At 45.1% G+C, this 12,820-nt stretch overlaps 1 protein-coding gene across 2 annotated transcripts in view; it reads left to right on the top strand.

The window, feature by feature from the left end:
* ARHGEF12 (Rho guanine nucleotide exchange factor 12) overlaps window positions 1–12,820 on the top strand; it is a 70,210-nt gene that overhangs the window by 17,666 nt on the left and 39,724 nt on the right. The window contains exon 1 of one of the 2 annotated variants that reach the window (XM_033081684.2): window positions 1,304–1,483. The exons of the other annotated variant lie outside the window; for it this stretch is intronic. The gene's annotated coding sequence lies outside the window, so the exon portion shown is untranslated. Of the gene's footprint in view, window positions 1–1,303; window positions 1,484–12,820 lie in introns of those variants that run through there. 2 annotated transcript variants of the gene reach the window in all.

The following is a 12,820-nucleotide window of genomic DNA, read 5'->3' as shown; positions in this document are numbered from 1 at the left end:
ATGAGAAGGAGCCCTTTGCTATTTTGAAAATGATAATGCATGCCACTGGAAAGGGGAGAAGCATGGAAAATACAAGTTCTGGCTGGGAAATTATTGCATGGAGCAGGGAGATGGAGGGGTAGGACTTGATTTCTTTGGCTTCCTTTCTTCTGGGTAATTGCAGCCTTGCTGCAGTTGTGGCTTGGAGATGATGTTTGGTACCAGCATCCCTTGGACAGGCTAAAAAATCTGGTCATGAGAACTGAGGAAATGCAAAAAGAAAATAACTCTTATTAATATATTGAAGTGGTTTGCTACAGTTTCATTTTTTAATAGGGAAAGGGGGGGAAAAAAAAAGCAGAATTTAATGAGGAGTAAGGTAATTCAAGTCAAATCACCGAAAATGAGTTTGGTGGAGTTCTCTGGGGTTTATGGCAAGGACTAAAATAGAGATCTTGGTTTTTCCCTGCTCTGTCTGGACGTGGCAGTTTGGCCTCTCGTTAATGGAGAGCCGGAGCCCGGGGCGTGCTCGGAGCCCTGGGAAGATTTACATTAATCAAACACAAACAGACAGTGTAGCGTGAAGAAATTTCTATCCCGCCAGCACTGCTCCCAAACTTCATTAGGTTATTGGGGCAGAAAAAGAAAACAGCCCCTTCACCCTGCAATCCTTCCCTGGGGCTTGACCACTCCAAAACCTCCGAGCCCCCCTGGGCTGAGCTCTGAGTTCTCTCTGTGCTTCGTTCTGCTTTATTCATCACTCCTGAAGCAATCCAGAGGTTGTGTTTTCCTGCACCTTTTGGTTTTGTGTGTTTTCCTGCTGCTGGGCTCTGCTTTTCCAGGTGCCACGCGTTGCAGAACGCCCCAAAAGCCAAAACGTGACCCTGGGAAAGGCTGGGAGTGGATTAAGGGGAAAAAATCTTAGTGAAAAATCTCAGTGCCCTCTGCCAAGCCTTTGTTCCTGTGCCTGGTGATGCAGCTCCTGCTGGGATTTTGTGGCAGGAATGCACACAAATCTATATTTTTATATAATATTTATATATATATGCAAGCATATAGATGCACACAGAACAAATAACCATCCACTGCATATATATCAATATAGAACAAACACATCCATCCACTGCATACACATAAATATAGATATATATATTTCTGCCCCCTAGGACAGCTGGAAATGCTGGATTTTAAAATCCCAGCCCTCTCTCTGTCTCTCCCCTGCCTCCCTGGTGCTGTGGGCTGGCCATGGATGCTCTGTCCCTGTGCCCATCAGCAGCCCTGGCTGATGCTGCCTGGGAGGAGGTGGGAGAGAAGAGGTGGAGTTTCCTCCTTGCCATGAGTGGTCAGTGAACAATCGGGCAGATTCTCAAGGAATACCCGAGGAGAAGCCTGGAAAGCCCGGGAAGCTTCCAAAGAGTCTGAGGCTGCTTGGGGAGGATTTGGGATCAGAGCATCCCCCTGGATTTGGGCTTTTGGGATGGCCCTGCTCAGCTGACTCTGACAGGTAATACCGAGCCTTTGTTCTATTCCCTGAGCCAGGAATACCTTCCCTGGATGCAGAGCACAGAGAAAGGATTTTTTCCTTTAATATCTGCTGGAAAAAAGGGTGGGAGGGGGAGGTTTGTCTTCTTTTTTTTCTCTTTTAATAGCTGCTGTGTGAACCTGAGTTGCTCCTTTGTATTTTTGCTGTAAAAATGGCCAGTAATATGTTTGCTGTGAAAATCTGTGTCTTGGTGTCTGAGCTCAAGAACAAAGGTTTTGACAGCCTGGAAAGATGCTTTAGATGTAGATGCTGGCAGCATTCCCTTCTTTCCATTTCCCAGTAATTCCATACGAGACCCTCCTCACCAGCCACAGGGAATGGGATTTTTGATAAGCTGATATTTTATGCATGTTGATGTTAAATTAGCTGGTGGTTCTTAAGCAACCATCTCTGAATTTTTTGGGTGGGGTTTATTTTTCTGAATGCATTTTTCACTGGTTTATTTGTTTTTATTATTTTATTTTATTATAAAGTGTTCTAAAATTTAAAGGAATTGTATCAGTCACAGTGATGGTGTGGACAGATCTGAGGCAGTGTTGATACAGTGACAGCCATGAGCATGGAGAGAAAATGCAATGTTTTGTGCTCATAGATGAGGTTGTGATGTAGAAAGGCTGGGAGATTTGTTGTTTTTTGAAATATAAATGCAAATGCAGCCAGTGAGGGCTGGCAGTTCTCATCATCCTGCCTGATGAGGGGGAGGCACCAAGAGCTGAAGGTGTCACTGAACCCAGTGGGGAAACAACTCCCTCCAATCTGGCATTGCTGTTCCTGCTGCCTTGGTTGTTTCCATGCCCCTTCCACATATCTTGGGGAATTTGCTGCAGTCACCTTTTAGCAGCTGGGAGCTTTCCTGAGTAAACATTTGTTTGGGTTTTTTTTCCCCTCTTTTGCTTGTATTTTTATTTATTTTATGAGACCCAAGAGGCAAATATTAATACAAACACATCCAGAGGTTTATTAATAGCTCTGGCTTTGACTCACAGGCTGTTCTCAGGATCTTGAGCCATTTTACAAGGAGCTTCACTCCTGGATTTTTATCTTCCATTTTACAGTCTAAGAAACAGTGTTGATGTTGCTGAGAAATCCTGATCCTGTGTTCTGCTTCCCAGTCAGCCTTTCTGGATTTATGCTGCAGTTGAGATGGAGGGGAGATGAAATGGGAAGGAGCAAAGCATGCCACAAATGCCTGTGTACATTTTTTCCCTCCTCATGCAATGTGTGCTATGTGCATCTTTTCTCTTGTGTTTTATGGGCCAGAGCAGCGTTTCAGGGGAGAAATAATTGGTTTGCATAGCCCAGAAGCCTCTTATTTTTTCTTAGGCTGTTTAAACAACTGAGATACCTTCAACTCCAGTGTACAGCACTGCTAATCTCTTTATAGCTCAGCTGACATCACGTTTTCTTTTTTTGGAGAACTGCAATGTATGGTGGAGAAACTTTCCATGGATGCTTCTAAAATCTGAGTGAATGCTGGGACAGAAACCCTGCTGGGAGGTGTGGAAGCCAGCAAGGTGAAATGCTCATTTAGTTGCATACTTGGAATTTAGGCTCAAATAGTTTGGTTGCCCTTGGTGTTTGCATCTACAGGAGTAAAACTTCAGCAGAATTAGCTGTGAAGAGCTAAAAATACCCTGTACAGGTTAAGCAACACTGTGGTAATGATTTCTTGATTCTCTCCATGCTGCAGCTTTCCTTTGTAAAATTGTGGATCCAATTTTTCCCTTGGTGTAAATTAAGCCACTGGGAGCACTTTGCCTTTGGGTGGTTTTAGACATATTAACTGTAAATTAGTTTATGGCAGCTGGGAGATATTTAGAAGCTCTGCAGAGGTCAGAGGGGTGGATCTGGTCTGCACATCCCATGCAGAATGGGTGTAATTTGGCCAAAGGTTCATCACTGAGTGGAGAAGGGAAGGCAGGGCTGGAAATGCTTCTGGGTTGAGTGTCTGCTTAGCTTTGAACTCATAAACTGCTGGTTCTGATGAGCAGGCAAGTCTTGGCTTACATTTGCAGAGCAGTAAAAGCACGTGAACCTTTCAGACAGCCTAAGGAGGGCTGAAGGGAAATGTAAATTAAGGCAAGGTGCCTGCTGACCTCGTTTGTCACAGGAGTAACTTAATGGAACTTTTGGGCTGTGCAGTAGGTCAGACAAACTGATAATGCCTCTGGAATGTGTAAAGCCATGGGGGAAGGTGCTGCTGAGCTGATGTTGCCAGGTCTCAGTGGAAATCAGAGTGCCAGGGTGGTTTGGGCTGGCAGGGACCTTAAAGATCATCCAGTGCCATGGCAGGGACACCTCTCACTGTGCCAGGGTGCTGCAGCCTGGCCTTGGGCACTGCCAGGGATCCACCCTGTGCCAGCCCTGCCACCCTCCCAGGGAACAATTCCTGCCCAAAATCCAATTTACACCTGCCAGTTTGAAGCCATTCCCCTTGCCCTTGGGAAGACTCTCTCTCCATCTTTCCTGCAGCTCCTGGAAGGCCACACTGATCTCACCCCAAAGCCTTTTCTTCTCCAGGTTAAGCAATCCCAGTTCTTCAGCCTTTCCTCTGCTCACCTTTATGGCCAGGGACACACCAAACCAGGCAAAGCTGATAATGCTGAGGAGCACCACAACAGCTCAGCCCTGTCAGTTCTTTAAAACATCCTTTGAAAGACACCTAGGAGGAATAATAAATCTCTTATTGCAGGTTCTTTAGTACACTCTCAGCAGTTCCAGGCCATGGAGGTGTGGTGTTCCTGTTCCAGGCAACTGCACTCACTCCCCAGAAATGTGAACTCTGGGCCAAATACTCCTCTGTGCCTCTGAACCTTGTACATATATTTGCAAAACTTAAAGCAGCCTAATTGGAGGCAGCGTTACGCTATTTTGAAAGCTACATTTCCAGTTGTATTACATGTGCTGTGTGTTGGGGTTGGTTTTTCTTTTCTCTTTTTTTTTTTTTTTTTTTTTTCCCTCTCCTCCCTTTCTAATTGCTGTCTTTTGCTGTTTTTAAGGACTGTTTCCACACCAGGCTCGTTGCTGGTTCATAACAACCACAAGCTGGGTATGGCATTAATAAGGAACTAGGCTTGGTGCCTAATGAAATGCAAAAACTGCACAAGTGATCCCAGCCCTGGGTGTGTGTGTGTGTGTCAGGTGAAAGCAAATCCCATGACACTTTGGGTCTCTCTGGTCTGCTTAGGAAAATAAAATTGTCTTCCTGCTTTGATTTGTTTTTTTTTTTTTTTTTTTTTTTTTTGGGGCAGTTCAGTGGGAAGCTGCTGCAGACTCCGTGGAGGAGGAGCTGCCACCGAGCCAGCTCTGCATTGCAATTATTGGCAAGCAAAGCAAACATTTCATTTCCCTGTAATTAGCTGCAGTTTAGGGAGGGCAGGTTAATTTGGACTCCACGCCCTGTCTGCACAAGAAACCCCGGTGCTTGATTTGATTCTTTCAGGCTGTGGGCAAAGGGGTTGGAAAGGATTTTTCAGAAGTGAAAGCTGGAGGAGTGAATCACAACAAATGTGTTCTACCCCTCTTCCTTCCCTTCTTCCAAACAGCAAAAGCTCAGGATGCAAAGATGATGTGAAAATATGGAGAAAATTGGATATTTTGAGGCTCTTCTATATGGCCAAACTGCATATTTCAGCTTTTTCTTGCTTCAGGGAAGCTTGAGCTCTCTAGGCCTGGGAATATTTGTCTATGGCCTACTTCAAAATAAATAAATGAGTGAGAAAACTGGGTCATAACTTCTGAAGTCACAAGCTTGACCTTTCTCCTGTACCTGGTCATCTGTGTTAAATGGGTCATGCAGTAAAAGCTTGGAGAGAAGCGAATCCTGGTTATTTATTTTCTGCCATGCACTCATTTTTTTGTGAATTTTTGTGATGATAACATTTTCTGGAAGTCTTTTTAGACTTGACCTCTTTCAGCATTTGTGGTGTTTAATTTTTTCCATTTTGAAGCTGTCATTTTTTTTTTTTTTTCCTTTCCCAGAGGTGCAAACTGAGAGATTCAGTAATTTGTAACCAGTCACGTTGGGAAACCAGTAGGAAATCGCCTGGGATTTGGCAACCTCTGCTCCCCACCAATTTCTGAGCGGGTTTTGTGCTTGCTCTGAGCTACATTCAGTGGCCAAACCTTATCCCTATTACTCAAATCTTGCTTTTAGGCCCAATCTAAAGGCAGCATTAAGGAAACATGAGCAAATTATGGTTTATTTATGTTCCCTGCAGTGCCCCCTCCCCGTTTTTCATTTGTTGTAGGGATATTAAACAATAAATGGCCTTGTGTGACAACTCCAGAGGGAAAGCTGTGCTGCTTCTGAGCCTTGGAAATCAGTCAGGAGTGGAAGAACAGCCCTGGAAATGAAAATGTCTGTGTCCCCTCCCCTCTGGAGAGTTTCTGCAGGGACTCAAAGTTCTTGCAGGGTCCTGGCCTGAGCAGCAGAGCAGCACAAAGGGCACATTGAGAATGGTGCTGGGGAAGCCCTCCTTCCCTGCCTGCCCAGTAAATGCAGCTCTTTCTCCATGAAAAGCCCTGACATCAGCTCTTGGAAAAATCCAAGTGCTTGTGTCATGGAAAATAGCTGAGGCACTTGCTTGGGCTGGGGCTGAATGGGTGAACTGTGGATGGAACTTCTCTGGAGGTGCTTTTCTTCTTCCTTTCCTGAGTGTTGGTGCTCACAGAGAGAATGGAGCCCTTCCCATCTCAGGGTTTTACAGGGAAGGACACTGAGGAAAGAGCCTGTAGTAAACTCAGAGTAGCCTGCTTGTCATTTTTACAGGACACAGTGTGATGATGCATTCCTGTATCATCAGGAAATTCCATGTGTGGAGGCAAGTCTCCAAATTCTTGCTGTTTGTTTTATGGAGGAGATTTATCTTTGCATTCTGTTTTTCTTTCATAATTTCAAGCTGCTTTCTTTTTCCTCTCTTCTTGCTCCCTTCTCATGCTGCCACCTTCTCTTCACCCCTCCTGATGAAGCTCTCACCCAGAGCCAACCACAAGAACGAAAGAGAAATCTGAATAGAGATATTTAATTTTTTAAAGCTCAAAGAGGAAACATCCTGTGAAGGCAAGGCACCAGTGGAATTCTCTTTCTCTCCCCTTGGAGTCCTGACCCTCCCCATCTTACAGATGGAACTTGCCAACCTTCCAGACTTGGATTTTTATCAAATTCATCTTAACCCAGTTGAAGTGTTTTGCTCAGCACGTTGGTTGCCATGGCACCAGTCCCTTGCATTGATCCCTCCTGATCCATCAGGAAATATGCTGATGGGCTCTATTGGCTACTCTGCATTTTCTCTGCTAAAAGGAAAATTGAGTGGTGTATTCTGGTTATGGGTACAGACATTAGTGGCCTGAAAAATGATGGAATATTGAGTGGGAGGCGTTTGCTGATGTTTATTAAAGCAAATGCAGCACTGAGGCTGCTGGGGGTGCTCAGGGTTTGGCACACAAGGTGTTGGCTTTCCAGTCACTTCTCTAAATTCTCCTTCTCCTGCCCATGGAGCTGTGAGCAGTGCAGGGTTAATAATGCCAGGGAGGATTCCTCCATGAGTCACTGTCAGCTGTGCTGCCTGCCTTGGACTCCCACAAAAATAACACAGAGCTTGCAGTGCCTCCCTCCCTGCTGCCTCCTTGCAATCCCTAAAATCCATCCCCAGGCCCTGACAGCTCCCAGGAATCCTCCCTGTTTGGATCCCTGGTTCCCTGCTCCGTGTGTCCAATGCCATCACTATGCAATGGGTTTTGTTGGTTTTTGGTTTTTAATTTGGGGAAAACCCTCCTTCCTGCCTCATTGCAAGTCACTAAAATCCATTCCCAGGCTCTGACAGCTCCCAGGAATCCTCCTTGTTTGGGTCTCTGTTTCCCTGCTCCATGTGTCCAGTCTGTTCCCATCAATATGCAATGGGTTTTGTTGTTTTTTGTTGTTTTAATTTGGGGGAAACCCTCCTTCCTGCCTCATTGCAAGTCCCTAAAATCCATCCCCAGGCCCTGACAGTTCCCAGGAATCCTCCTTGTTTGGATCCCTGGTTCCCTGCTCCATGTGTCCAATGCTGTCAATATGCAATGGGTTTTGTTGGTTTTTTTTTTTTTTTAATTTGGGGGAAACCCTCCTTTCTGCCTCCTTGCAAGTCATTAAAATCCATCCCCAGGCTCTGACAGCTCCCAGGAATCCTCCCTGTTTGGATCCCTGGTTCCCTGCTCCATGTGTCCAATCTGTTCCCATCAATATGCAATGGGTTTTGTTGGTTTGGGGTTTTTTTTGGTGGGTTTTTTTTGTTGTTGTTGTTGGTTTTTTTTGTTTTTATTTGGGGGAAACCCTCCTTTCTGCCTCCTTGCAATCCCTAAAATCCATCCCTGGGCTCTGACAACTCCCAGGAATCCTCCCTGTTTGGATCCCTGTTTCTCTGCTCTGTTTGTCCAATCTGTTCCCATCAATATGCAATGGGTTTTGTTGTTGTGGGGTTTTTTTTTATTTTTTTATATATATATTTGGGTGAAATCCTCCCTCCTGCCTCCTTGCAAGTCCCTAAAATCCATCCCCAGGCTCTGACAGCTCCCAGGAATCCTCCCCATTTAGATCCCTGCTCCATGTGTCCAATCTGTTCCCATCAATATGTCATGGGTTTTGTTGTTGTTGTTTTTTAAATTTATTATTATTTAAGGAAAACCCTCAGTGGTTTCCTGAGCTTCTGTGCTTTGATGAGTGGAAAGGGTGACCCAGGATCAAGCTGCTCTTGCAGGGGTTGGTGCTGAGGTGGCTGTGCTGGAGCAGGGTGTCCCCGAGTGCCTGGGGTGCTCCCAGCTGCAGTTCTGTTCTCTGCTTGCTGCATCCTTGTTCTCTCTGTCATTTGTTCCCTGCTCAGCTCCTCTGGCTCTCCCACTGCCCCTTTCCCTATTCCTTGGGACACAAAACCACCTTCAGCTCCATGGAAAAGTTGTGTTGGTGCTGCTTCACGTCAGCACTCTGCCCTGAAACCTTTGTCAGAGTTTTTACAAACCTACTCTGGTGGATCTGTGCCTCTAGAACCCTGGAAATCAGATTCCCTTCCTTGTTTTTCTTCCATTCTGTCTCTTCCAAGATGAAATTCTGGGAGTTGTTTGCAGGATATCATTTATGTCAATGCTTACTGTGCTTTCAGGGCGCTTGAAACCTCTTAGATTTAGGCAGAAAATCGTAATTTCTCTGAGTGCTGTCAGTGAGGTCCAGTCAGGGTGTTGAAAATGAAGTTTATTGGGTATTGAAGGAGCTGGATGCACTAGGAATAGTCCTGGAATAGTCCTGGAATAGTCCTGGGAGTGTTCAGTGATTTTCACCTGTCACCCAGAAGCAGACTTTGGTTTTTCCAGGATCTGACCAAGAGGAGAGAACAATCCTGCTCAGCATTCCCAAATCTTGAACAGCCATCCCTGGCAGTGCCAAGGCCAGGCTGGGTGGGGTGGGAGCAGCCTGGGACAGTGCAGGGATGGCAGGATGAGCTCTAAGGTCCTTCCAACCCAAACCATTCTGGAATTGTGAGTTAAAATCACTTCTCACCAAAATCCATGGAGCTGATGGTGGCCAAAGGCTTCTCACTGAAACCTCCTGAGTTAGGATGAGATTTTAAAAAGCCAAACTGGGATTTTTATTGGGGGCACTTTGAGATAACCTTTGGTTTTCCCCTTCTAAATGTGTCAAAAGGACCAATGATCAACCCTGGGCTGCTTCTCCTCCTGAATTTGGCATGATCAGTTGTGTTGGCTGCTTTTCTTTGCAATTTATAATTCATTCTGAGGGTTTTTTCTGCAACAAGCAACATCTTATTTAAATGAAACTAATAAAGCACTGAAGCAGCTTCCATTGCAACTGTTCATCTCCTAATTAAAGATTAGTTCTGTCAAGCAAGCAGTTTTTGGCTGTTCTCTTCAAGGGTTTCACAACATTTCTTACTCATCTGGGCACAAGTTGGAGTAATTTCTCCTTGCACAGTGCAAACACACACAAGCTTCATTTCAGGCATGTGAGCAGTTCTGGAACTAAAGTTAGGCACATGAATAAATATTTCCAAGGTTGAGGCCCTTGTCTGAATCTAAATATTTTTCTCTTTGATCAGCTTTGGAGATAGCAGATACTCAAATTCTGGTAATATTTTAGTAGTGGAGGGAAAAAAAACAAAAAAAAAAGCCCCAGCATGGTTATCTGGATGCTGTGCTATTTATGGTCAGCTATATTTTCAACCTCCCAGCCTAGAATGGAATGCTTTGTCCTGCTGGAAGCTGGGAATCCTCCCTGCTCTTGTGTTTTTTGACACATTAAGTCTTCAAATTTCCTTTTTCTGCTTGGCTTCAAGGTGTTTATTAGGCACTGGTGCAGATGTGTGAGCTAACCTGAAATAAATACAATGTTTAATCCACGCTGTTACTACCTGTAGGTGTATTTTCCTCACTTAAAAAGATTTTCCTAATGCAGCATGACTAAGAAGACACACTTTCAGTCATTTGCTGCATTTAAATGACTCAAATTATTCGGACCCAGCATTTTCAAAACAAAATCTGACTTGGCTTTTAATTGGTGCTGGTGTTTGGGAGAGTGGAACAACTCGTTTGAAAATGTGCTGATGTTCATCAGTTATCAGACAAAATGTCTACAGGGGTTTTATCGTGGAGCCTAAACTTGCCAGCTCCCTTTGGAATTAAGGCTCCAGCTGTTCACCACACCCTCCTTGCTGCTGTTTACAGTAGGAGGTGAAATATATTTTAATTTGAATTATGTTGTGCTGGGTGCTGTAGCATTATGAGGGGATTTTCAGGGCTGCTTTCAAATTTAATATTATTTCCAAGTGAAGATGAGTTGCACTGGAACACAGATAAACTCATGATTGGATTTTATCCATTTTTGCTCTGCTTCCTGCTGTAGTGACACAGGGTTTGGGAAATGAGGAATTTCTTCCAGGTGGTATTGAGGCAGGGAAATGGGAAAAGGGAGGAATGTGGTGCTGAATGCTCCCAGCAAGGATCAGTGTTGTAACCTCAGCTCAGCTGACTCTCCCACCTCAAATTTCTGTGATTTCATAACTCAGTGCCCAGGAATGGTTTCAGATCCAGGAGAGGAGGTTTTTTTGGGGGGCTAGAGAGCTTCACCTTCAGCCTGGCTGGACAAAACCCATCCTTTCCTACTCCACTGATTTTAGGGAATACCTGTGAGGCAAAGGAAAGGCAGGAGAGGGTGTGGAGTGGTGATTGTGCAGCACCCAGAGATTTTGCTGGGATGATCTGCTCCCCAATCCATCTCTGTTCCCCAACCCATCCCTGCCTCCCTCCCTGCTTTTCTGGGACAAGAAGGAACCTCAGGAAGCTGGAGGGTGGCCAAGGGGCTCCAGCCCTTCCTGGAACTGAGGGACACAGCCCTGGGCTGGGTCTCTTCCCAAGGAGGAGGGTTCTCCAGAGGCAGCTGGATCCTGACCCCTGGTACCATCCAGCTGTGGGTTAGGAAAAGGGGATTTGGGCTCCCACCCCACAGCAATTTTATATTCACTGGTAAAGTCAAAGCACTGAAAAAATTTCAGTGTTTTCAGCACTACTTCCAACCTAGGTATAATAAGCAGAAAGGTTTTACACAACTTCTGGACTTGGAAAATGGGACATTTGTGTTTCACAGGTAATAAAGGGCTCAGAACCAGCCCAAAAGGTACAGCAGGGAACTCACTGGGTGTTTTACAAACTCTGCAGGAGCTGCAGGAGCAGAGCCTGCACTTCTGGCTGCTGATAAGAACCTCTGGAGGACAGAGTTTGTCACCAAAATGCTTCATTAAAATACTTACCAGTGGTGTTAGGGTTTTTTATGCATCAGATAAAAAAATGAGATGTAATTCATCCTAAGCATCATTTCCTGTCTTTCCCTGGATTTTTTTTTTTTTTTTTGTCTTTTCTGCTTTTCAGTGAAACTTTTGATTACTGCATCTGTTGCCTGCTCGGGGTTCAGGCAGGGTTGGCTGCCCTGAGGTGACTTTGGTTTGCTCTCCTTTGGCATTCAGGCTGTCTTGCACCTCCTTCAGTGGCTGAAATCTGTAAATGGGAGGATGGGATGCTCAAGAGCAGAACAAGGAGAGCATGTTTCCTATTTGAATCAGAGTGGATTTTACAGACCTTTAAGATGAAAATAGAGATTTTGGAGGCAGGAGGAAGGACTGCCACCTCTTGCCTTCAATTAATTAACTTTTTACTGTTTATGCAATCACAGACCCTGTCTACTCCCTTCATTTGGAAGCTGCTGTTGTAGTTCAGCTAAATCCAGTGGTGTTATCTGAGAGTGTCTTGCTGTGGATAATTATTTCCAGGAACAAGCAGACAAGATTTTAATTTCCCTTGCCTAATGTGTCATCAGGTGCCCGTGGAGCTCCATATTAGTGCATGTTTGCACAGGGGATGGCGTGTGGGAGCTGGCCAGCTCTGGGTGTGACCACATGGAGAGGGGTTAGGCTGGCTCTGTGCTGCCACTTCTGCTCTTCAGCTCATGGGGAGGGAGCTCCTGGAGCTTCAGGAGGAAAGGAGAGGGGAGGAGGTGAGAGGAGGAGGTGACAGGAGGGACATTTGGGGCAGTTCTGTGCTGCCACTCAGGGGTTTGGTTGTGTGGAAGAGGCTGGGAGAAGGGTTTGGTTCTGTGTGCTGGGTGGGGATTGCTCAGCTCAGGGTCCCAGCAATGTCACAGCAATGTCACAGCAATGTCACAGCATGGGGACTCCAAACCTCCAACCCTTCCCTGCAGAAATTCCTGCTGCTGCTCCCTCTCATCCTTCACCCATTTGGGAAGATCCCAAACCCTCCTTGTCCCCAACCTCCTCCCACCTGAGACTTTGGAACTGCTCCTTGTCCCTTTGTGCTTTTCTAATCCTGACCTGGGGACTCTTGGTCACGAACAAATTTCTGTGTTTTAACTAAAAACATAAAAAATAAATGGTCATTTATGACCCTGGTCACCTCTGTGATGTTTGAATTGTGTGGGCTGGAATTTCTTCCCTCTAATCCCTCAACCCAGCACTTCTTGAAAAATGTATATAAATGAGAGAAAACACATTAAAATAACTAATATATATATATATATATATAGGGGAAATTGTCAGCTATAAACCATCTGTAGAGTCTTCATTTAGAAAAAAAAGTGATTTAAGTTACCTGTTCTTGCTTTACACAGCTCTAAATGTGAGTTTTGCCTAAAACATAAATGGAGTAGGAATGGAGCTGAGCTTGTGAGAAGGAAATAATTGTGTTTTATCAGAGTACAAGTCTTGGTGATTTGAACTGGATGGAACCCACCTTGTTCTGTCA

This window comes from Catharus ustulatus, chromosome 28 (assembly GCF_009819885.2).
Source record: "Catharus ustulatus isolate bCatUst1 chromosome 28, bCatUst1.pri.v2, whole genome shotgun sequence".
NCBI classification, from domain to species: Eukaryota; Metazoa; Chordata; class Aves; order Passeriformes; family Turdidae; genus Catharus; species Catharus ustulatus.
Note: the sequence above shows the minus strand (reverse complement) of the source record. Positions and strands in the feature narration are given on the sequence as shown.